Raw genomic sequence first — 23,117 nt, forward strand, 5'->3', positions numbered from 1 at the left:
TGCACCACTAGCACCTAACAATTTTGATATAATGATGCACGTATACTGAAATAGTACAAGCAAGTAAATGGCATGAACCAGGATTTTTGTTACTTTAGTGAGAGTTTATAGGTAAGAAAAAGAGGAAACTAGAATGATCTTTGTAATAATAAAGCTGGAGACACCAATGTGAATTCAGGTTTAGCTTAAAACAAAAATATTATGTACAGAAACACTTATATAACATTAGTTAATAAATTACATGTATGAGCTTTGCTCTGTTGTCTGAGAAAATGTACAAACAGTCCAGTAGCAGCATGAACAAATAAACCTCAGATCTTGATTTCTAAGATTATTCTCCAGTAAAAGAAAATAAAACTTCTTGAATAAGAGGTCTAATTCAAGGACCAGGATATGAAATAAACAAGATGAGCCCTGAATATATTATAGGGCAAGAAATTAGGAAAAGAAACAAAAACAAACACACACAAACCCATAGTATTGGAAGCATGTCAAAGGGACAAAGAAGCTGCTCCAAAGAACTCCTAAGAGCCAAAACTCAAATAATTCCAACAACAAAATAAAATAGTATTTTGTTATAAACCAAAGCATGAAATAAATATTCATGGGTCCATATTGCTACAAATAAATAATTGAATAATATAAATAAATGAGAAAGAAGAGAAAAATATTCCATACAAGAGAATTTTAAATAATTTATATAAACACTTTGCCTTCAAAGAGTTGGAATATAATTCCTCATCTAGAATACAGACTGTACATTATAAATTGCCAATATTCTCACCAAAAAAATTGATATAGTAAGGGGATAAAATATAAAAATTAATATGCAGAATCCTAAGGAATCCTACTTCACATTGGTGATAAAGTTAGTACCAGTAGTGGTGTGATGTTTATAATATAAATGATGAATGGAAATGGGGTATTTCCTCTGTGGCCCTCTTTCTAAAAATCCATAGTAACAATCTGATCATAGTCAACCAAAGATGTTATAGAAAGAGGGAAGAGAATAATAGAGTAGTAATGAGAGAAATAATGGAACAATAACAAGAGAAATAGAATAATAATCAAAATAAAAATAAAGAGGTCAATTGGTAATTGACCAATGTCTACAATTCTAGCCTGGGGAAGTTGAGGCAGGAGGGTTAAAAGTTCACAGCTAGCTACACAGTGAAACATTGTCTCAAGGAAAGAAAGACAGAGAGACAGAGAGAATTTTCTATTATTGATAAGACTTCAAACTAGGAAGGCTATTGGCTATATAATACATTATATGTAGAAGAAAATTTACACTCATGTGTGTAATTTTAAATCACCATAACTTTGGTTGAGCAAGGGGTCTCAAATGTATGACCTGCATGAACTCAAACCACAATTGTCTCAACCTCAGCCTCGTAAGAAGCCAGGACTACAGGCATAAGTCCTCAGCATCCAATAGTAGAGTTTCAGCCATTTTAGAATGTAACCAGCCAATGTTCAAGTAGAAATCTGGGAAGAGGGTATTCAAGAAAAAGTGAAATCCATGTATTTAATCCCTGAGACACTAGACAAAGATATTAAAGGAACAATCAATACAATAAAAATTAAGGCAATTAGAAATCCTAAACAAAACAGAAGTGTAAATTAAAAAGTCATACAAGTAGGCCATAAAACATACAAAGATAGTCATAGCAATGTAATCACTATTTACTGGCATATGGTGTTGAGAATATATTTATTAAGATTATACAGGGCTGGGAATATGACCTAGTGGCAAGAGAGCTCGCCTCGTATACATGAAGCCCTGGGTTCGATTCTCCAGCACCACATATATAGAAAATGGCCAGAAGTGGCGCTGTGGCTCAAGTGGCAGAGTGCTAGCCTTGAGCAAAAAGGAAGCCAGGGAGAGTGCTCAGGCCCTGAGTCCAAGCCCCAGGACTGGCAAAAAAAAAAAAAAAAAAAAGATTATACAAAAGAATTAATTACATTTCTTAAAAAGAAATCAAACTATTCACTTTAACCATATAAAAGTGAAAAAAATAGGGCTGGGAATGTGGCTTAGTAGTAGAGTGCTTGCCTAGCATGCACAAAGCACTGGGTTCGATTCCTTACATACACAGAAAAAGCCAGAAGTGGTGCTGTGTCTCAAGTGGTAGAGTCCTAGGCCTAAGCACAAAAGAAGCTCAGGGATAGTGCCCAGGCCAAGTTCAAGCCCATTTTAGAGGATACACAACAGAGTACATATAATGTACAGAAAAAGCAAAATAGTTATTTTTCAATTAAAGCTATTCAACCAAAGAATTATAAAAGAGACAATTATTTGGGAAGTAGAAATCGGATGGTAGTATGGATAAGCTAAATCTTTTTCTGTCAAGATAAGGACACAAACTTTGCAATTTGTAAATCAGGAAATATAGTTAAAGATACTTTTAAACAAATTGAGATGATGCTAGGATATTTAAAATTCAAAATTGTAAGAATTAGAGATGATTTTCTCTGGAAAATGAGACTGAGGTGTGAATGGATAAAGGCACTATTCTTTTGTATTACTTGACAATTTTAGTTGCCAAATACATGTATCATCTTAAGAAAATAAAACAAAAGTTTCTTTCATTTTATTTATTTATTTATTTATTTATTTATTTATTTATTTATTTATTTTTTTGCCAGTCCTGGGGCTTGGACTCAAGGCCTGAGCACTGTCCCTGGCTTCTTTTCTTTTTACTCAAGGCTAACCCTCTACCTTGTGAGCCACAGCACCACTTCCAGTTTTTTTCTGTTTATGTGGTGCTGAGAAATTGAACTCAGGGCTTCATGCATGCTAGGCAAGTACTCTACTGCTAAGCCACATTCACAGCCCCAAATGTTACTTTTTTTTTTTTTTTTTTTTTTTTTTTTTGGCCAGTCCCTGGGCCTTGGACTCAGGGCCTGAGCACTGTCCCTGGCTTCTTCCCGCTCAAGGCTAGCACTCGGCCACTTGAGCCACAGCGCCGCTTCTGGCCGTTTTCTGTATATGTGGTGCTGGGGAATCGAACCTAGGGCCTCGTGTATCCGAGGCAGGCACTCTTGCCACTAGGCTATATCCCCAGCCCCCAAATGTTACTTTTGTAATGGCAAAGATTCAAACTTTGTTTTGAAGAGCCTTGTAATCTACTTGGAAAAAAAAAAAAAAAAGCACGTTACAGAAATGTAAGGGAAAGAGAAGTGAAAGGAGAGGAAGAAAGGAGGTGGCAAAAATTTTATTGCTATCTCCTTTGGTCTATGCACTTTGTTGGGTGATTTATATACAATGATCACACCTAATCCTTCTACCATTCCAATGATTTCTCTCATTTTTCTTTGCACAATGAAAAAGGGAAATATTAGATAATTTATCCAAAATCACAACATTTGTATGTGCTAGAAACAAAAATTAAATTTACATGTAGTAAGATCTACATTCGTATACTTTCTCTTAAGGAAAGAAGTCATGGAAGTGCTAATGATATTTAAGTATCAGTGAGATCTTTAAGAGAAAAGCTGCTTTCCCTCTAGAGGAAGTCATAGTGAAAGGCAGAGTTACCTAGCAGATCTAAGACCCAGCAGGACAGGGCAGGCTCCAGCCCTTGGTGAGCCCTCCCCCAGAGGAATAGACCGCTGAGGGCCTGTTTTTGATGTCTATGTCCATCTAAACAGGTTCAAAACTCTTCACAGCTGGGGAGATGAATGATTCATCTGGACCCAACCCAGGAGTTCTGAAATCTTGCCCTTTGTTGCCTGAGACACATGATTAACCCAGGAGAGAGAGATGGCCTCCCACAAATTCTCATTATAGTCAATGTTCCCAGTTTCCTTTTCCACTTCCCTGCACTCATCTTTGAGCCCTGGATCTAGTATAAATCGGTCATACTATTTGAAGAAACCTGACTCTCCCTGTTGGAATTTTTTTAACATTTTTGGTCATCAACTTTTAGAGTAATTGTGTTAAATTCTCACCAACCCTTTTAACTCTTAATTCCTCTTCACCTGTCCTCTTTCTGTCTCCTTCAGCTAGCAATGGCTACTACATCTCTATTCCTAGACAAAAACAATCTCACATGATTTTAAAAATCTATTAACCTAATCAAACTCTATATACATCCATTTTTCCTCGCCTTCCATGATACGAGTTCTTCTCCTACACAAGGGTAACTCTTCTTTTACTTTTTTAAAGCACATTTGCCCATGTTTCTCCTACAATCTATCTCATCTCATCTCTTTTCTATCTTTCCATTCTTCCTCATCCACGAGCATCTTTCCCTTATCCTAAAGCATAGTTAAATTTATGCCACCATTGAAAAGCTTTCCTTCCTCTCTGATGTGCTTTTTATTTCCCTGATGTTTCTGGAACACCTGTTATATGCTCAGACACTGTTCCAGGCAGTGTGAGTAATTTAGGAAATGAAGCAGGCTTGACTTCTGCCTCATGGAAATTTAATTTTCACTAGTAAATAAGTAATCATATAAATACAAATTTACCAATTTACAAAAGGAAGGCACAGTAATAGAGAATAAAGGTTGAATCCACTAAGTTAGGGCAGCCAGGAAAAGGCTCTTAGGTTTGCTCCGTGACTAGAGTTCAGGCTGCTATTTGCACTTGGGTTTAAATGAGGTTCAAAGATCTCTTAGTTGAATTCTCTTATAGCTGCCCTTTTCATATTGCCCACATATTGCTATTATAGTTACATATCTAAAACAGATTCAACCCTGCCATTTTTCTGTTAACTTTCAGAGGTATCTTAGCACTTGTAGTATTAGGTACCTGAACCAAACATTTTAAAACACCTCAGTGGTTAAAGGGACCATGAGATGTCTCAGTCAACAGAGACAAGTCCTATTTAGCATCCTCTGGAGAACTGCCTTTAGCTCTGTGTGTGTGTGTGTGTGTGTGTGTGTGTGTGTGTGTGTGTGTGTGTGTATACCTACTTTTATTAGTGAAGCAAGTCCTTTAGAATAAAGGAAAGAGCTGGGTCAGTATGTTGTCCTCCCATGAAGACCAGTGAGTCCTAAGAAACAAGGTGAGCTATGTAATCTGTAAAGTGGAGGTGATTGAGACCTTAGAGAAAGAAATGGATGCACAGAGCAGAGAAAACCAATCAGCATGATAAACAGCAACAAAGGCATGTCCACTTAGACCCCTAGACAGGCAACCATCCCCTCTCTTTTTTTTTTTTGGCCAGTCCTGGGCCTTGGACTCAGGGCCTGAGCACCATCCCTGCCTTCTTCCCGCTCAAGGCTAGCACTCTGCCACCTGAGCCACAGCGCCCCTTCTGGCCGTTTTCCATATATGTGGTGCTGGGGAATCGAACTGAGAGCTTCATGTGTAGGAGGCAAGCACTCTTGCCAATAGGACATATTCCCAGCCCCCAGCCCCTCTCTTTTATCCCTTTGCCTCTAGCAGCTTCAGGAGGTCAAATTTAACATTCCTCTTTAAAATGCTATAAGGAAAATTAGCCAAATAAAATAATATAAACATAAATTTGGTGAATATTTTTATTTGATGGATTAATTTCTGTAAATTGGAAATTGAATTTATTTGCTCCATAAGTCTAGGGGATTTTTTTTTATATTCTGCCTGTGAAACCAATTCCACCAGGGGGGAAGTGAGTTATGTGGGTCAAGGTTAATGCCCAGAGCAGAGACACTTCTGCCCCACTTCCTCTTAGTTGGCAATGTACTGTGTCACTAGTTAGTTGCCTCTGTGTTAACTTGTGGATAGCAGAAGGTAAGCCTGAATTTGTCTCCTCAAGCTGGCCCTTAAAAGAATATGGAACTTAGTGAGGGTTTGGTTAGCAGCTTGCCAGGAGCTTTCTTGAAAAAGTAGACTAGGTAATAGGCAGTGGTGAGCCACAGCCAAGTCACTGGCTCAGAAATGGATTATCAGACTGTTAGAACTTTTGTTGAACTCATGGATAGGGGGCTGTAATAGCTTAGTGCTTTAAGTCCATACAAGCATGTAAAGGCCTTGGTTTCAATCCTCACAAAGGAAGAGAAAGAAGGGGGAAGAAAGGGGGTAAAAGGGAGGAAAAGGAAGGAGGAAAGGGAGGAGGAAGGAAAGGAGGGAAATATTTTGCTGTCACACATAGCATTTTAATTGAGTTATTTAAAATTAAATCAGCTCTAAATGGCTAACATTATATTATCTATGCTTTTGACTTTGTTTATATCTGTCACATCTGTAAATTGTGGCTTGGTCCATGTTTGGGTTTGATGATATTACTTTAGTAACTTGATAAGCAAAGGCTGGAAACATTACACCACCAGGCTGTGGATACTCCAAATCCAGAATCAATTGCTAATCCTTTTGCAACATACCACTGCCTGTGGCCTACAGCAGGGTAAACTACCTACATAAGGAACAAGGAAGTCCCTCTGCCTTTCTGCAACACTGACAAGTAGGCCTATGTCAGCAAAGATAAAAATGGTACCTGAGCCATACCAAGGGCAGGGGCTTGAGTGTCAGGTAACAGCAGAGAACCTCAGGGTAAAACTAATTCTCCTCAATGTACACTAGTCAAGGGAGCAAACCTGATCATCTGTGACACAGCACAGATGAGCAATGTCTAAATGCAACTGTGATTGTTAATCTTCTATGTCAATATCACTGGATTAAGGAATACCTAAAGTATTAATGGAGCATATTTCTGAATATATGTGTGAGGGTATTCCTAGACATTAAGTGAATGGTAAGTGAATGATGGTGGGGGAAGGGCCACCCTGAATGTGGGTGCACCATCCAATCTGAGTTGGAGGCCCGTATAAACAAGATTGGTCAAAGAAGCAAAAAAATACTTAACCTCTTTCAGCTCTTCCTCCAGAGAAGATAACATTTTTTGCTGCTACTGCTGCTACTGCTCTTAGGTTTGAACATCGCAATTTGTGTTCTTTAGTCTCTAGATTCTGAGGCTAGTGTTAATATCCATCTAGGGGATCTCAAGCCTTAAACCTCAAACTAGAAGCTGCACCATCAGCCTCTTCAGTTCTAGCTTCATGGACCAAATACATTAGCAGCTGTCAGGCAGCCATCATGGATCTATGAAGGCTCTTGTGACCAGGTGAGCCAATCTAAGAAATCTGTTCTATTCTTTCTATTCAGTTCTAATTCTATTTTTGTTCTTCTATTTCATTCATCCTGTTTCTCCAAGAATCCAGACTAATATAAACATCAAATGTCCCATCTTTCTCTACTACACTTGAGAACATATAAGCATCACATTCAGATAACATCTTGGAGAAAATGGGGAAAGAGCTAAAATCTGCAAAACTGGGACCTTGACTCCCACCCCCAAAGATGAAAAATTTGTTCAAGTGAATGGTTTTCTCTGCATGGCACTGGTGGCTCACACCTGAAATCCTAGCTACTCAAGAGGCTGAGATCTGAGGGTGACAGTTAAAAGTCAGAGACTTTTTATCTCCAATAAATGACAGAAAAAGCCAAAATTAGTGCTGTGGCTTAAGTGGTTGAGTGTTAGCCTTGAGCCAAAATTGCTCAGGGATATCAACCAGACCCAGGTTTCAAGCCCCAGACTGACAAAAAAGAAAGTCTTTATAGAATTGCACAAAGTTGTTTTTCCAGTGGGACTGAATATGCATTCCAAGCCCTTGAGGTCTGGAGTGGTAGAGGGAGATTTTTAGTGAAATAGACTTATGATAGAGGAATGGAGTCATATTTTGTTGTGACTTTTGAACATTTACAGACAGTAGCTATAAAGTACTGCAATCGTGATGTCAAACTTTTAATGAGTGGTAAGTACTTCAGGCCTCCCATCTGTAGATGAACAAATAAAGGTTCAGAAAATGTCTATGACATAAATGAAGTCACGGGGCTGGGGATATGGCCTAGTGGCAAGAGTGCTTGCCTTGTATACATGAGGCCCTGGGTTCGATTCCCCAGCACCACATATACAGAAAACGGCCAGAAGTGGCGCTGTGGCTCAAGTGGCAGAGTTCTAGCCTTGAGCAAAAAGAAGCCAGGGACAGTGCTCAGGCCCTGAGTTCAAGGCCCAGGACTGGCCAAAAAAAAAAAAAAATGAAGTCACACCACTAGAAAAGGTAGGAGGCAAATCTTGAAAGGAAAATTGGCCTTGCTGCCAGGTCAGAGCCCTCATTGTATCTTTCTGGAAACAACTCTATTCAAGCTTTCCTCAGCCCTTTTTGCTGTGTAAGTATAGCAACAAGAGTGGGACAAACCTAAGAGAAGATCTAGGAATGTTGCCAGAGGAGAGGAAGAGAAAAGGACAGATCTCTCAGTTATTCATTTTCCAAACAAATAAAAGGATCCATTTAACATCTGCAGTGAAGAGCATTTCAAGGGCTCTCACACAAAGAAGAGTCTTACAAAGCAAAAGTTTTAGAAAGGATTTTAGTATAACAGGAAAGAGTAGGGAGAAATAGAAAAGGAGAGAGCAAAAGCAATATTTCCTGCTCCCCACACAGAAAATGGGATCATTTTTATCTGGGCTCCTAATAAGATCTGAACTGGGGGAATATATATTGGCCCATTGTCTCTCAACCTGTAATCAATCATTAGAAGCAATAGTTTCCAATAGCCAAGCTGCTATTTATTGTTTAAAAACATGGAGATGTGATCTAGGTTTACTCAAATCATAAGGACAATAGATGAGTTCAGGGCTTCCATTTGCCAGACAGACCCTCCAGTTTTCTCATTCTCTGCTTAGTTCCTTAAATGGTTCTTCTATTTGGTAAGTTCTTCCTAAAATTAGAAAGGAGAAAACTGATTCAGAGACCTTTATTTCTCCTTATTCTTGTAATTTAACATCTAAAAGGAGATGGTGGAAGAGGAGATTGTTGTTCTGATTTTTAGTGTTTGCTTCATACTTCTGATTACCCAGTCTGGACTTAAAAAAAAAATTTATTGTAAAAGTGATTTACAGAGAGTTTCTAGTTACATAAGTCAGGTAATCAGTAAATTTCCTTTTGAACAGTGTCATCCCCTCCCTTCTTCACTCCCTAAATCTAGACTTTTAAAAATATTTATTATTTTAAATTTCCCTATTATCTCATTTATCTGCCACACTTCAGGAATACATATCATGTTACTCAAATCAGGAAGACTCTTACTTTAGAGGATGACCTTAATCTTTTGGTTCATATGCAGAAATGAACTGTCATTGAAGAGGAAGTTGAAGTCAGGTGTTAAATATGCAACTCATGAAGAAGGTAAATGGGCAATAGCACTGAAAACCTGTAGAAGTGAGGGACTGAAGTGATGACCCAGCAGACTTTGGACCCAGAAGAACTAAATCCAGGAAAATTGAGATGGCTTTCTTCTTCTCCAATGTCCAGCTCATCTTGCCAGAGTAGCAGTATCCTTATAAAGATACCAAAGCAGACACAATAACAACCTTTCTCCAAAGTACAATGATTACACATGCATTTCCTTACACTGGCCTTGCCTATCCCAATACTGCCTGTCTCCATATGACTCTTAGTTGTTTTGAGAAATAAAAAGAAGTATATTATCAAAGTAATGCATGAAGATCACTTTAGATTCAAATAATAAAAGAATATTTAATTACATAAGATTTAAATTCAAATAATATAATAAAAAATGAAAGTCATTCATACCAACCCACCTCTCTTCCAAGTCTCCAGTTTGCTACATTTTGTGCTCAAGTTCTGTAATCTTGAATGGCTCCATGCCCTCCCAGTGTTTCTCTTCTGTTTTTATGATCCCAAAGAGGGTGGAGAAGCCTAGCATAAAGTTCCCAAGACATAGACCCCTGTGTAATGTCCAGAGCAGGATAGGGAAATACGGAGTGTGTCTGCCCAGCCTCATATTGTCATACTGATTTCCATGGGCAGAGGGATGGTTTCTCACCATTGTTTAGAGTGCACTATATACTTGCCAAATCAAGGCAATGAGTGAGCATCTCCCTGCTTTTTCCCATCCTCCACTGACAATGCAGCCTTCTACCACCTTGTTGGTTTCCCTTAATTCTGAGAAGGCCTTCAAACACACCTTGAATTTGAAAAACAACAACAACAACAAACAGCTTTCTATCTGGATGACCAAAATGTATCCTGGGGTCTGGGGCTGGAATGACTCAAATTGCCCTTTGTCTGCTCTCCTAAAGAGCATTATTCTTGCATTCAGTCAAGAAACATTTGCTAGATAGCAACTCTACGCCAGGCATATGCTAGCACACTGGACACAGTTTAAATATAGAGCCTGTACTCTCACATTCTAAGGGCCACTACAAAACTATGTGGTAAGAGTTGTCAAAGGACAGTTGCTAAAGGGAGCATAAGGAAGGATGTTGCATCCTAACTGAATGGTCAGAGACAGCTTTTTACAATGGGAATACTGAGGTGAGTTTTAGAGGTCAAGCCTTAGTTAGGAGTCAGAGGAGAATATCTAGGATGCTGAGTGTGCCTAGAGCTATTTTCCTGTGATCAGAGCCCCTGAAACACTAATGGATAATTGCAACTGGTGAACAACATGTATCCATCTTCAAGGTTAACATCCTAAACCTTAACTGTTATAAACTAGTTCCCCAGTTTACTTCTATCTATGGACCCAGATCTTCTACAGGGTTAGACAAGGCTACCTAGGCCTCTGCTCCAGTTCTGCTGCTTCTGAAGATCCAGTTCCAATGTTTACTACCCAGTTGATTCCTTCCCTGCCATAGAACCCAACACTACAAGACTGAAGGAGGAAGTCAAAACTTTGATCCCTCTGATTCCAGAGGCTATATGAAGGAGAAAGGAAGGCTTATAGTACACATGGAACTTCTTCAAATTTCATCACAAAAGTTTACTTTGCTATTTCATTGCTTTATCTGGATACTTTGATAACTTCTAAAGTGAGACCCATCCTAAAATAATAATACTTGAAGTTAATAAGGTATAATTTTTGATGGAAAAGTAACCAATAACACTGGAAAATAAAAACATGTGAAAACCACAGAGAAGAAATGATCCAAGTCTAAAAGACTTGAGAAATCAAATGTTCATTTTGCCCAAGATTATTCTTGCCTTTAAACAGAGAGAAGGGGAAAAAAGGGTAACTTTAGAAGGACTGGGGGCTGGGGATATGGCCTAGTGGAAAGAGTGCTTGCCTCGCATACAGGAAACCCTGGGTTTGATTCCCCAGCACCACGTATATAGGAAAAGGCCAGAAGTGGTGCTGTGGCTCAAGTGGCAGAGTGCTAGCCTTGAGCAAAAAGAAGCCAGGGACAGTGCTCAGGCCCTGAGTCCAAGGCCCAGTACTGGCAAAGAAAAGAAAAGGACTGACAGAGCTAAAAAGTATGGAAGAAGCCTGGACAAGAAGGAAAAGATATAATGCCCAAATAGGGCCACATAAGGGACAATTCTATAGAAAATATTTGTTAAAATAAGTATTAATAAGAAGCAAAGGAAGGCTGGGGATATGGCCTAGTGGCAAGAGTGCTTGCCTTCTATACATGAAGCCTTGGGTTCGATTCCCCAGCACCACATGTACAGAAAATGGCCAGAAGTGACGCTGTGGCTCAAGTGGCAGAGTGCTAGCCTTGAGCAAAAAGGAAGCCAGGGACAGTGCTCAGGCCCTGAGTCTAAGCCCAGGACTGGCAAAAAAAAAAAAAAAAAAAAAAAAAAGCAAAGGAGGCAAGATAACAAAAGTGGGTGGGTGATAGCATATTAATCTATGGACAATAATTTTGGCTTAAGCTAATTACTAAAATGAAATGTCCAGCAAAAGTCTTATCAAATGTTCCACACAACTGCTTCCTCCTCACCCACCACCCATCTACTAGATCTGCTCCAGCAGGAAACGCCCCTATAAGCAGGACAGGAGTCTCTCCTCTACCTCTCCAAACGTCTCTCAGGAAGGGGGAGTTGGGTGCTGTAGCTTCCAGAAGTTCAAATTAAATTTCCACTGTCTGCTTTTGTAAATTCCTTCTGAGTTACTCCTCCACCCCCTCCTTATCTCATTTTCTGAGAAGAAATTGTCAAATGAACAAAAGAATCCAATTCTTTTCTATGTGTAGGACAAGGAGACTACAAGTTTTTTTTTTTTTGTGTGTGTGTGTGTGTGTGTGTGTGTGTGTGTGTGTGTGTGTTTGTGTGTGTGGCCGGTCCTGGGCCTTGAACTCAGGGCCTTAGATGAGAAATCATTTCAGAATCAAAACAGAATCAAAACTCGTCATGAAACATTGTTCTCTCACTCTCTCTGTCGCTGTCTGTCTGTCTGTCTCTCTCTCTCTGTCTGTCTGTCTGTCTCTCTCTCTCTTTCTCTCACACACACACACACACACACACACACAGCCTTCTAAGATCTTCCATTCTGAGAGAATTTCCACTAATAATCCACTAAAAAGAAAAGGCAAATTTCAGCCTGGATAAAGTAGATATTCTCAAGTTGTCTACCAGGTACACATGGTTGGCTCTTTTCTACATTTAATCATTGAAGCACCCAACAAGAAATTGAAGCTTAGTATTTTAGAGACTAGAACCACTGGCATGCAAATGGTCTGTTCAAATTATTTATCCAGTATTAGGAAGCTTATCTTCCCAACACAGAGAAAAAAAAAATCACGGAAGGAATTTTCTACCCATGTGAGTGTATTTTGTCTCTCCTGACAAACATAAAGGAAAAAAAAAATTATTGTGGCCTAGAAGTTTCAAATAAAGCTGGTAAGAGCACACAGAGGTTTTTAAAGTATCATGGGGGCTATTTATAGACTTACTGGTAAGCAGTAAATTTGGAAAACCACGTTACTCTGAAAACATAATTTATTTTTCTCCACGAGCTTTAGAAAGTATTGATTTGGAAATACAGATTTATTTGCCCTCTGAGTCTTCTGGAAAACATGTTCTGGTTCTCTTTATGATCCCAGTCTGTTCTCCTGGCTTTATATGGAAATTAATTTCTTTTGGCATTGTACCCACTTCATCTAAGGCATGTATAAGGTTTAACTACATCTCGCCTGAGTGTTGTAAATACTGGTACTGAAGCTTCTTGGAACAGGACAAATTTTAACCCCACCTGGGAGAAACTGGGCAGCAAGAAAGCTGTGGGTTACTTTACAAGAAGAATCTTCCCTAGGAGCAATGGGGAATTCATTATGCAAAAGCACATTAGGACAAGCATTGAGACAATTAGAATATCTAACAAATTCTTCAGCTGAGTACCAAAGAATATATTTTAGGAGACATATAAAAGAATTACCCATGTATCATCATTTGTTTTTAAATTGTTTGAGCTGTAAAAGGTTTATAATGATGAAAGTCCTTAAAGCCATACTCAAGAAATCATCTCTGTTATGGAGGTTTATAGCAAAGTTCTATTTAAGTGTGGGCTCAAACAAGAGATTCCTTATTGGCTTGCATGAGTGCTACTTTATCTAATCCTGGACCAAGAACTTGGAAAAGTAACTCTAGACTAATGTGTCCTGCTTAAGCATGAATGGGATATTTTTTGTCTTTTTTTTACTGTTATTATTAAGTAGTTATAAGAAGAGGTTACAACTCCATATGTCTCATGTTATGATTATAAGACTTCTTGGACAATGTCACCTCTTCCTTCATTCTCTCCCATTTACCCCTTACTGTCCCTACCTACAAGATACATAGTTAATTTTTTACATAGTGTATATTGAATACAATGACTGGATTTGCTCACTCTTTATCCATTCATGTTCCCCCACTTTTGCCATCCTCCAAAATGTGTTTCCATTTCCTGGTATGAGTGGTTTATTTTTCATTCAACTAACATCTTTATTTCCAAAAGAAAGACATACAGAGGAATTTCTATCACTCAATATGCAGTAACTTTGCTAGGTAGAGAAGTAAACATGACTTAATGTAATGAGCAATCTACCTTTGGAGGCAGAATCAAATCCTTGAGTTGACTGTGGCTTGAACAGGATTTGACTCAGAAACAATATTATGCAAGGTTTTGTGACACATCTGTAATTCTACAACTTTGGAGGCTGAGGTAGAATCACAGATATTAAGTTAGCCTGATCTCTTTTAGAAGATTGTCTCAAAGCATTAAAAACAAACAAAAAATTAGTTAGAAGCAGTGTAATTTGGATTGTATCAAGTTTTACAGAAAAGATTTTGTTGCAGTCACTTTTCTTAAAAGGTTATTTGACACAAAGATAAGTAAGATAAATTATTGTAGCACTATTCACAATAGTGAAGCTATGAAAACAGTTCAGATAATGCCCTACGATCAATGAATAGATAAAAAATGTGATATGTCTGAATATATAAATAAATATATACACACATATGTAATGGAGTATTAGCCACAAAGAAGAATAAAATTGTGTCATTCATTTTCTGGGAAATGGTTGGATCTGGGGATAATCATATTAAGTGAACTAAAGATTCAGAAGAACAAATTTCACATACTCTTCCTCATACATAGGGTTAGATTTAAAATATAATCATAAACATATTCATAAACATACAAACACATATACACATGTATGTCATAAATATCATGTATACATCATATACAATTTCAGTATAGAATATGTTTGTGTGAGATACCAAGGTGAAACTCCTTTGAAAACTTAACATGCATTTCAGAAGAAAAGAATATTAGGAAATTAAAATTATTTTCCAGGGTATGAGTAGTAGTTGGGAGAGGAGAGGCAGAAAAAGAGAATAAGGAGAAAAATATACTCCAAATACTTCATGGACATATGTGAAAATGAAACAAGGAAACTAGTTGACATTGGTTTGGGAAGGGGAGGTATCAGATTAGTAGAGGGGGTGACTATAATCAAGACACTTTGTGTATATAAATGCACATGTTAAAATAAAACTTCCTTGTACAGCTAATTGATGCTAATAAAAATAGGTAATAGACAGATATAGATATGGATAGATAGATTGAGAGACAGGTAGGTAGGTAGATAGATAAGTAGGTAGATAGATGGATGGATAGATAAATAGAAAGATAGATAGATATACACAACACACATGGCAAAGTATTATATGCTCTATGTACAAAATGTCCATCTTAAACAGGCCAAGATTGGGGAAAATATGAACCATTTTCCAATATACAAACCAAAGAGACAAAATAATTCTGCTCTTAACCATTAATTTTGTTAATTCAGGCTCAGTCAGTTTGGTGTCCCCTCTTGGGATTGTGAATCTTGAGAAATGATCCAAAGAAAGGGGGACAAGTAAGAAGGAGTTTAGTCACAATTGTTTTGAGAATTCCAAATCAAATATATTGGGTTTTATAGAGGATGCCAATGATAACACCTTAACTTTCTTGTCCTGTGATGATAAATGTGCTATATCTCCACTGTGCAGACAGCCTTCACCAACCCTAGTTCTCCACCCTCTCTCCTGGGCCAGGATTCTCTATAACCTTACAACAAAATCTGTTTCTGTCTACATTAACTAGAGTTAGCCTTTATTTGTGTAACTACACCATGAGTAATAAAGGAGACAAACTGAAAGCTCCCAAAATGAACCAACATATGTGGAAAATAAATGAAATTGTCCACCTCACCCCACCCTGAGTAATTGAGGAAGCGCAAGTAAAGAGAGTAACATAGGCTCTTCACTTCACCAGCAGCTCAAAAGAATCAGTAGAATCCAGTGCTGGCAAAGGTGCAGGGAAACAAATAATCCTGAGTCTTTAATGGGAAATAAGTTGATTAAACTTTTCCAAAAGGCAGACAGAAAATGTCTGCCTATGTTTTAAATGTACGTTCTTTGTTCAACCGTCCCCAAGTAAGCAATTTATCTTATTCCTTTCTTTCTTTCTTTCTTTCTTTCTTTCTTTCTTTCTTTCTTTCTTTCTTTCTTTCTTTCTTTCTTTCCTTCCTTCCTTCCTTCCTTCCTTCCTTCCTTCCTTCCTTCTTCCCTTCCTTCCTTCTTTCTTTCTTTTTTCTTCATTACTCAGGACCTTCAAACTTAAGACTTCACATTTGCTGGGCAATTGCTTTACCCCATAAGCCATGTTCCAAGCCCTTTGGCCTTAGTTTATATTCCAGGCTTGACTAGGCTAGCCTAAGTCTTTGAGATCCTTCTAAGATTAAAATTGTGTGGTACCAAGCCCCACTGCAAAGTGATAATTAGCAAAGGGCCAACAGTGTATTTATAGTAAAACAAATCTGAGAAGCAATAGTACAGGCATCTGTTCAGCATATGTTGAAAGTCATCCTATAGTAGAAGCTAGAAGGGCAAGAGCCTGTGAAAAAGAAAGAGAATGGGGTTGATCTCGTATTTTTAGCAGGAACTCACTTCTGAGATATCTAACCCATTCCTGCAATAATATCATTAACCAATTCATGAAAGCAAACTCGGCATAACCTAATCACTCACCACCACAACTGCATTGAAAATTAAGTTGCCAACACATGAACTATGGGAAACATATTCAAACCATAGCACCTAATTTCCCATCTGTATGTCTATTCTTAGCGTCTCTCTATGTCATGATCTCATGTTCTTATAAGGAGATCAATAGCCTGTTTTAAGTTACTTTTCTAAATAGTCTCTCTCCCAAAGCTATCATGTTCTGAGGTACTGTCAGGGCTTCAACTTATTAATTTGGTAATTGGAGCAATAGAAAACTTAATTCAGTTCATAACAGCTATAGAACAGAAATTGAAACTAATCTATTCCCATAGTTAAGCAGGAAGAAATATCACCTGCCTACACATAATCTTCATAATAAAGTGGTACTGTGATTGTTCAATAGATTTTCAACCTGACACTATTGATTTAAGGGACTGACTAGTCTTTGTTGTGGGTAGGCTGGCTTGTGCTTTAGAGAATGGTCAGAACCACCCCTGGCCTCTGCTCAAAAGATGTCAGTACCATCACTCCACCACTCCACCCCTGAGCTATATCAAACACATTTTTCTCTAAACATTGACAAATGAGGAGCAAAATCACAACTCTAGAAATCACTTCATTAAAGTATTCAGTCAGGGTTAAGAAGCAAAAAGAAGAAAACAAATATGCATAGCCTCCCTTATACTGGTCAATAGCTACAAATTTTCAACACTTCAGTTGATTTTTTTCAATAAATGGCTACGACAATCCTAAGCGATTGTTATTAACACCATCATTGTTACAAGAAATAAATTTCAGGAGATGAATGACTTATTGAAGAGATAATGCATCTGCTAAACATTAGCATAAGGTAACAAATCTTAGCATATACCCAACCCCTGAGTTCAATTGTTAGGAGCAGACATGTACATAGAGAGAGAAAACATACTGACATGCATTCTCATGGAGACTAACATCCTTTGGTAGGAACACACAGATACACAAAGATATTGCTTTTGAGTCATGAGCGGGCTAGAGAGTTTAAAGATTAATAACAATAAATAGGGTGAAATGCCTATTTCACTGTTGATGCCTCTTCTTGTGCACCAATCCTACCTCTTCTTGGGCAACAGTAAATAATTGCTTGAAAACCATATTTATGGCTGAGAACTAGGAGCTAAAACTGAGAGCAAGGGGTCTAGAGTTCAATAGTTACACTTTCTGGTCATGTTCAAACTCAAATTGCTGTATTCTGGGAGCTTACCAAAGACTTCAATTTCTGAAATCTGGATTTTCCACACCTAAGTGAAATAGCAGAATGAATGGTAAAGCCATTTTTACTTTAATGTCTGATTTCTTTGTCAGACAAAAAATTCAAAAGAGTTGGTCACTATAAGTTATTAAGGCCTTGATTAAAATATATACAACTAAAATATAGAATATCAATATAAACACATTACTGAACACTTAACAAGATTTGAAATAAATGTGTGCATCAGATGCCACTGAGAACAAAGATTTAGGAAAACTCTTAAATTACATATGTCTTACTTTCATTATTGATTAATTCTAAAAGAACAAACGACTACAAATTTTCAACACAAAAAGTAAGGCATCATTTTTTCATTCACATATTTGGTGGGGTTCAGCTGACCTACGCTGGGCTCTAAGCCTTGAACTGGGTATAAATCTGGTTCTGTGTTTATTTTATTCTTCTTGGACCAGTACCTAAAACATGCCAAATTTTTGCCAGTCATGTTGGGTAATGACCCTTTAGTTAGTCAGTCTTGTGACCAAACCTAAAGCTAAGAAGCAAAAAACCATCCTTTTCCAAACCTCACGATATGGCAAATTTATAAATATAGAATATTACTATATCAAAGATTTAAGGAGAGGCTGAGAATATGGCTTAGTGGTGGAGTGCTTTCCTAGCATGCATGAAGGTTTGATTCCTCAGTACCATATATACAGAAAAACAGGGAGTGACAGTAGAGACCAAGTCTGTGAACACTGTATATGTGCTTGATACATTGTAAATTGCATATGGGTCTACCTGACCTAGACAAGGGATGGAAAAACAGGTTGTAAGATATCACAAGAAATGTACACACTGCCCTACTATGTAACTGTACCCTCGTTGCACAACACCTTGTAAAAAATTTTTTTTGCTTAATTAATAATAAAAAATAAAAAATAAAAATCAAAAAAAATAAAATAAAAAATCAAAAATAAAAAAAACTAAAAAAAAAAACAGGGAGTGGTGCTGTGGCTCAAGTGGTGGAGTGCTAGCATTGATCAAAAGAAGCTCAGGGACAGTACCCAGGCCCTTAATTCAAGCCCCAGGACTGGCAAAAAAAAAAAAAAAAGAAAAGAAAAGAAAGAAAAGAAGAGATGGACAGGAAGGGAGGGAGGGAGGTAGGGAAATAAGGAATCACAACCAATAATCATAATCTACAACATTGTGGCTGTCCCAAAGAGAATGTGTTACTTATGATTAGAAGGCATATATATATATATATATATATATATATATATATACATAAAACGCTAAAATAAGAAGTAGGAGTTTATGATCCTCAGAACTGGAAAGAACCTTAGTCTAACTGCCTTACCCCATAAATGAGGAAATTGAGGCCTCAAAAGAGGAAGAATCTTTTCCATAATTATATGACTAGTTAAGATCCTACAAGGTTTAGACTAATTCATACACTACATGACAATGAAACATGCCCGAGGAAACAAGACAACTCTCCCCAAACAAACCAGTTCATCTTAGTAAAAACATACAATGGTCTTTATAAATTTTTTAAGTGTTTCACTGAGACACAGAAGTCTTTGAGCTTCCTCAATATTTTTTGTGACTACAAATATTACATAAACAGTTTCCAAATTCACAAACTTCTTTTTTTTTAAGTTTTTATTATAAAACTGATGTACAGAAAGGTTACAGTTTCACACGTTAGGCATTGGATACATTTCTTGTACTGTTTGTTACCTTGTCCCTCATACCCCCCTAAATTCACAAACTTCTATGATTAAATATTATGCCTGACTTAACAAAGAATGTGTTTTCAGTATGTACTCTGTAATCTGTATCCCTTCTCAAATGAAACCAGAAATGCCATAAATCATTGCCAAATTTATTTGAAGTTGGTCTTTCCTTTGATGTGACCAGCCAGTCTGTCTTTTTGACAGTCCCTAATACTCCAAGATTCATTGTATGGGTTTATTTTTGTGGGGTTTTTTTGGTTTTTTTTTTTGTTTTTTTTGCCAGTCCTGGGCCTTGGACTCAGGGCCTGAGCACTGTCCCTGGCTTCTTTTTGCTCAAGGCTAGCACTCTGCCACTTGAGCCACAGTGCCACTTCTGGCCATTTTCTATGTATGTGGTGCTGGGGAATCGAACCCTGGGCTTCATGTATACTAGGCAAGCACTCTTGCCACTAGGCCATATTCCCAGCCCCATACTCCAAGATTCATATAATACGTTCATATCAAGTCATCTTTGTGTCTCATGACAGTTTAATGTATGTCACTTTTTCTCTACACATTAGCCACTGATCTCCACAAAAGTGCATTTATACTATTGTGTATTCCTATATTTTTAGATTTTGAAGGTACAAATGATTTGGCTGAACAGTTTAACCCCAGGGCCTCAAAAGGGCCAGGCACAAGCACAATGTCCTGATTTGCTAAAGTTAAATAGTAAACTCTAATGGCTTCACAGAGGTGTGCTTACTATTCCAATCCAATAAACTTTAAACCAAAGCTATCCTTCCCTAGGCCTAATTATGTCATTCTGGGCTAATGGGAACATATAATAAGTAGCTCATAGGAATTAATGCAAAAGATTGTCACAGGTAAAGAATAAAGTCCCAGTGTACCACTTCAGTAAAAAGAGGTTAGGATATAGTAGGAAAACTGTTCTAAAACTCTGGAATCATCAAATATTCAATGATTTATCCATAAGAAGAAAGAAAAGTCTTATTTGGTAAAGCTCCCAGAAAACAGAGTTAGGACAAGTAAGGTATAGAGGAAGAAGAACCATATTGGGGAAGACACTATCGTTATTTAACTATGGCCACAGCAGGGCAAACACACAGTGGTGGGGACAGATAGGTAGCCAAAGGAAAGACCTACTCTAGCACTCTTCTTAGCATGCCTGGTTGGATGGGCAATGACATAAAGAAACATGAGGATTTGTATACTTTAGCTCTGCTCACAGCATTCATTGACTCACTGCAAACACTTGGATGTACTGTAATACTTTCCCCAGTGTGGACTCCACTATCACACTGAACACCACCAGCTGGAAATATATCCAGTTGCCCACTCTCCTACCTTATTACCAATACACTGAGTCTCTCTCTCTCTCTCTCTCTCTCTCTCTCTCTCTCTCTCTCTCTCTCTCTCTCTCTCTCTCTCTCTCTCGCTGTCCCTGAGCATTTTCGCTCCAGAAAAGCATTCTACCACTGCACCACTTTCCTGAAATCATTTCTTTAAGGAGTATCTGTAAGCTAGACATGGAAAACTATGTTCATTGGATCAGGCCAGGATGAGACTCTTCCAAGAACAGTGCTTTGGTTTGAATATATATTCTACCATTAATTCATGTTAGAATTTATTTACTTGTTTATCTACTTATTTATTTGTTTGTTTTGCCAGTACTGGAGCTTGGACTGGGCATTATGCTCTCAGCTGGCTTTTCACTCAAGGCTGATTCCTTAAACACTTGAGACACATTGACAATTCCAGAGTTTTACTGGCTAATTGAGAATAAAAGTCTCTAGGATTTTTGTGCCTGGGGCTGGCTTTGACGCAGATCCTCAGATCTCAGCCTTTGGAGTAACTAGGTTACAGATATGATCTCATGTCGGAATTTAAGCTCCAATATGTCCCCTTTGCTGCTTTCATGGTGTGCAGAGATGGCAGCAAAGAAGTTCTTCCTTAGAAATCCATATGCTTGCAGAAGTTCGTCCTTAGAAATCCATATGCTGGCATCTGACTTGAGCACGGAGTTCCCAGCCAGAATCACAAGAAATGCATTTCTGTTTTGTGTAACTTACCCAGTCCTAGGCATTTTGTTTTGGTTTCATTTAGTTTGGTATGGTTCATTGGTTTTTCTTTTTTTTGGGTGGGGGGCCAGGGTGGTTTGAGATGGTTGCTTAGTATAGAGCCCAGACAAGCTTGTAACTCACTCTGTACCTCTGGCTGGCCTCACACTCATGATCGCCTTCAGCACTTCCTCAATGCTGATGTTACAGGTTTATACCATAATGCTTGGCTTCAGACATCCTGTTATAACACTAACAGACTAAGAGCAACTGCTTTCAAATATCAAAGGGAAAAGGAAAGCATGCCAAAAAGATTCTTTTTGAGCTGTTTCCTTTTGTTTTCCTTTATATTTGTTTTCTAAATTATCTTTAAGTAGTTGTACAAAGGAGGTGCCATAGAGCAAAACAGTTTATGAATACAATGCATCTTGATCAGTGTCATCTTCTCCACATTCTCAACTCCCTTCAACCCACCCCTTCCCTTGTTTGTTTGTTATTGCAAAGTTGACATACAGAGGGGTTATGGCCACATCAGTCAGATAAAGAGTACATTTCTTTTTTAACAATGTCACCCCTTCCCTCACTCTCTCCTAGTTTTTCCCTCCCAAATGCAGCAGTGATAGTCACTAGACACTATATCGAAAATGAGCTATACAATTTGTGGGGGCTTTCTTGATGTATGAACACTCTTGACTCAGCTCTCCATTCCGGCTTTTGACGCCACATTTATTATTTCATCCCATCAAGAAATCTAGAGCATTCGCTGCCTCCTGCTTTCCTGACCCCAAGCCTCCCGCCTTCCAATGGTTCATTTCCCATATCTTCAGTTCACAGCACTTGCCTGACCTTTTCTATCCTATCAGCTCAATTATGTACTTCACTGCTATGCTGTGTAGATTTGTTTAACCATATTTAGGCTTAAGCTCCTCAGAGAAAGTATCAGGTCATTTCTGCTTTCACTTTGTAAGGTACCCTGTATATTCCCAGGTAAGTACAAACAATAAGGCAGGTTAAAGGAGGATTTTTAGAGTTTTGGGGTTTTTTTTAATTTTTATTGTCAAACTGATGTACAGAGAGGTTACAGTTTCATATGTTAGGCATTGGATACATTTCTTGAACTGCTTTTTACCTCCTCCCTCATTCCCCCCCTTTTCCCTTCCTCCCCCATGAGTTGTTCAGTTCATTTACATGACTTGTTCACTTTTGCAAGTATTGCTTTTGTAGTCATTTGTCTTTTTTACCGTGTCTCTCGATTTTGGTATTCCCTTTCAGTTTCTTAGTTCTAATACCAGTATATACGATTTCCAATGTACTCAGATAGGGCTGGGGATATGGCCTAGTGGCAAGAGTGCTCGCCTGGTATACATGAAGCCCTGAGTTCGATTCCCCACATATGTAGAAAAGGCCAGAAGTGGCGCTGTGGCTCAAGTGGTAGAGTGCTAGCCTTGAGCAAAAAGAAGCCAGGGACAGTGCTCAGGCCCTGAGTCCAAGCCCCAGGACTGGCAAAAAAAAAAAAAAAAAAGTAACCAATGTACTCAGATAAGATACAGACATAGTGCAGGTACACCACAGGAAGGGGATACAAGAAAATCATCAATAATAGAAGCGACAGTTACACATAGCACATTGAAAGTAGTAACAACAGTGATATAACAATCATTTCCATAACATGGAGTTCATTTCACTTAGCATCATCTTATGTGTTCATAAGGGTATAGCTATTGGGCTCTTGTGATCCTCTGCTGTGACTTGCCTAAACCTGTGCTAATTATTCCCTGTAAGGGAGACCATAGAGTCCATGTTTCTTTGGGTCTG

Source organism: Perognathus longimembris, chromosome 1, assembly GCF_023159225.1.
Source record: "Perognathus longimembris pacificus isolate PPM17 chromosome 1, ASM2315922v1, whole genome shotgun sequence".
NCBI lineage: Eukaryota > Metazoa > Chordata > Mammalia > Rodentia > Heteromyidae > Perognathus > Perognathus longimembris.